The sequence below is a fragment of the Octopus bimaculoides genome, chromosome 5 (genome assembly GCF_001194135.2).
Source record: "Octopus bimaculoides isolate UCB-OBI-ISO-001 chromosome 5, ASM119413v2, whole genome shotgun sequence".
In the NCBI taxonomy this organism is placed as follows: Eukaryota; Metazoa; Mollusca; class Cephalopoda; order Octopoda; family Octopodidae; genus Octopus; species Octopus bimaculoides.
This window is the reverse complement of record NC_068985.1, coordinates 10,818,373-10,822,536: the sequence shown is the minus strand read 5'-3', so window position 1 is coordinate 10,822,536 and position 4,164 is coordinate 10,818,373.

Below are 4,164 nucleotides of genomic sequence, written 5' to 3'. Positions count from 1 at the left end.
GTTTGATATTATGAAGTCGCAATGCAGCTGTTAGATTCAATAATTACGTCCGTTAAAGGGATAAAGTATATATGATATATAATGGAAGATTTTGTCAGGCGTCCTCTGTTCATATTTACTTAAGTATAATTAACGATTAAAGGGTCTTTCTCTTTCTCTCTCTCTCTCTCTCTCTCTCTCTGTCCCTCTCTTTTTCCATATATATATGCCGGCATATACGTGTGTGAGTGCTTGTGCCCGTGCACAGATATGTGTGCGTGAGTCTATGTTTGTATGTATATATGTATGTGTGTATATAAATATATATATGTATATGTATTTTATATATTTATTATATACATATTTATATATATATATATATGAATATATATATATATATATATATATATATATATATATATATATATATATATATATATATATATATATATATATATATATATGGGAAATTCGAATAATGAACTGTAAGTAATGTCTATAGTAAAGTCTTTATGCAACTAAGACACTTGAGGTGCGTGGTTAAATGCTAGATGCTTCAGTTTATTTATCGGCTAGATGTCTCTGTATAGACGTCTTGTGTAAAAAGAAAATATACAAAGAAAATCGCCCACAAAGTGACCGTGAGAGAAACAAATACGTTTTCTGTAACACTGACAAGTCTCACCCACACTGAAGTACGTATCTATCGCCCTCGCAGTTGCTTCTGGGGTGATTACGTTTCGCTTAATTCTGATGTATACTGTGTCGTTTTTATTAGCACAACACCTTACTAAATGGAATTTTTCTATACAAAAAACCTTTACACTTACTTTTCAAACACACACATGCCCTTCAGAATTCTTGTGTAAATGAAACCAATTATATATATTCGCGTGTATATATGTGTGTATGTATGTATGCCATTATTCAGTTTATTTCAAGATTTTTTGCCAATAGAGAAAGAACCGGTTTCTAACCTAGATTCAAGGCTCCTTCATTGGAATTTCAACATCGACAACGCGGTAATTTTGTTTGTATGTATATATGTATGTATGTATGTATGCATGTATGTATGCATTATGTATGTATGTGCAGATTTGTCTGTTTTATATATTCGCATGCATAGAGTTGCATATCTAGACATGCACATGTATGTATGTATCTATGCATATGTATATATGTATGTATATAGGTATGCATGAATATGTATACAGGTCCAAGATACTCAAACCGACGGTTGGTGAGGTGATTATCTCGCAATAGTAAGAAATCATTTTCGAGACAAGACTCTCAAAAGGCCATGTGTAACCCCAATCCTTTTTCATATCACTTAACTTCAGAGTTCCGCAGAACTTTTAATACTGATACCTGAACTAAATTACTACATAAAATTCGTCTGCCTTCGACGGTTATTCATCTGTAAGAAGGCTAAGTTTGTCATTATTTTTTTTCCTGCTTTCGGCAATATTCACACATATGAAATGATTCGGGAATAAACATTGAGGTATAATCCGGGGTTGAAATCCTCACGAAAACCGTACTTTGCTTTCAATATTTTAAGGGAACTTCTGCAAAAAGGACTTATGCCGAGTTATACTGGTCTTTGGTCTTTCCTTCATAAAATGTATGGCGTATCAATTTTCTTTTTAATACAGAAGAAGCCAGCTGTCATATGAGGATGTTGGAATGCACAAACTGTGATCGCTGGACTATCAAAGAACATCCGGAATGTCAGAGACACTTAAAACACTGTTGCCATTACTAGTTCCCAACTTAGACTTCAAGTCGACATCACAACGTTATAGGAGAGATATTTTGCTCAGAAAATCTATACGAGAAAAATATAAAATTTTCTTGGTGAAGCTCAGCTTGGCGGGGAGGCAAAAGGATTTTCTCTCTTTAAATCCATACATTGGATGTGCGAGACATCAATACAGGAACAGCTACTGCTTCTGAGCGGCTTCAACGGCATTGTGTGCTGACTGTAATTCCTAACAAAGATTGGCAGTATGGCTTACAATGGATAACAATTACTTGAGTTTTTCACACTTCGTGGGTTACAATGCACAATGATTGCTTGAGTTTTGCACTCCCCTTAGAATGTGTCTCGCCAACACTTACTCCCTAAACAAACCTCTGCCAAGATATCTTGTAAACATTTTTGCTCCAGTCACCGGGATGATGTAGACTTGATATTCACGAGATGATGATGTCATTGAAGAATGTTTTCTATGCCTCGATCTTTCATAGTTCTCGACTGCAGCCCGAACCAATCTTTGGTTTACTGCAAGATAAGACTGCTAACAAAGCTATTGCACCCTATGAAACCACTCACCAAGTAGTGCATTGATGTCATTCTGACACGTCAGATGTATAAAGCAAGAGTTCATAAGGTTATTAGAAAGTTATCTCCAAAAAGGTGCACTAGAAGATGTAAAGTGTATACAGGATTCTTCCAGTAACATTATTTGTAATCCTGCGCTGAAGGCATTTGTTAACAGACTGTGCAAGACATAGGATTCCTTTTCTGTCAAGGAACAAAGAACGCATTACCCATCTTTGGGCAGCCATTGCAAATGCCACTGAGCAGCTGGACGGTTTGAATTCAACTTCTAGAATTAGAATACGTTTTCAACCGATAAAATTCGATAAAATTCGGACCTAAGCAAGACTTCTTTAAACTGAACCGGACAACATATTTGTAACTCTCTTTTAGACTCAGCTTAGCCGCTTACAAGTTTTAAACCATCATCGACTGGTTCTTTCATTTAAGCAAGTCTTTCCATTAAAACTATGAATATTTCTGATTGTATTTACAGCAATGTTGTCTTACCTGCTCCGTTCTCACATCCATTCAAATAGGGTGAAAACAGAAACCGAACTGGCTAATCGCACTGCAACGACACGAAGTAGCACTTGACACAATATCATCGTAATATATCCTGTTGTCATTCAGATATATTAAAACAACAAAGTTACTCAAATTACAGATATCAGATTTCGGACATTACCAGTGGAATGAAGGTTTATTATGTTTTTCTGTGAAAATCGGCATCTTGAAAAACAAAAAAAATAATAAATACAGGAGATGAATATAAAAGAAAACATTTAAATTTTTGTCATATTGGAGTGTATTTTTTTTTTCTATAATTTAAGCCAATTACAAGAACCATAAAACCACATTTTTATGTGTTTTTCTATTTATTTGATAAATTTGGGATTCATATTAAAGTTCATTAATTTCACGGCGGCTGCGTCCATGTTGCTAAGAAGGGAAAATACGGCATATTAAGCTGAGCTAATTGAAATTTGGTTTTATCGCTTCGTTCACTAATGAGCGAAAACCTTCATGTTTTTTATGTGAAAGATGAAACCTTCAGCCTTCGAGATGGAAAGATTTCTGTGACACTAGAAGAAAGTAATATCTCAGATCATAATCTCAGATTTATATCGAAGAAGGGTGAGAAGTTCTCTCATAAAATTGAACAACATTAAGAATTCCACATACAATTAGGAAATGTTATAACATCTGCAACATGTCATCGACGTCTTTTATATAATACAAAACATAATGGAAATCATAGAAATGTCTCTGTATGTTTTTCTTTGAGTAATTCTACAGAACATCAGCATGCTGATGCGAAAACAAAATTTTTTGAGAAGCCCGTAACTTCAAACTTTCAAGACTGTCAGGTTTCTACATATTTTTGGATGAGTCAATGCTTTCGCGTTCTGCCTCCATGGCCTATGTACGGTAACGCAGGCTCTCTAAAACTGCTTCTTCATTCAACGGATGTGTGTAGAAAAATAAGTAATTCATGAGTTCGTGGGTTACTTAAAGAATATTACATATTCTGTATACATATAATCCAAGAATTAGAACAGAGTGGATATTCATTCTTCTCTGTAGCCAAGCAATCTTGAAAATGTTGTTTCTTCATTTTACAAGTATGGCAGCCATCTTTTTTTTTTTTTTTACTATGTAATATTTTAGAATGGCACTAAAAGGAAAAGTAATGATAAAAAAATGATTTTCCATTACACCTTTTCATGATATCAAATGGTTTTCCGTTACACCTGTTCTATCTTATATTTTTCTACTTAGCTGTTGTTCTTTAAACTAGGTAATATTCTTTTCTTCTCTAGGCATAAAGCCCAAAATTTGGGCGGAGGGACCAGTCGATT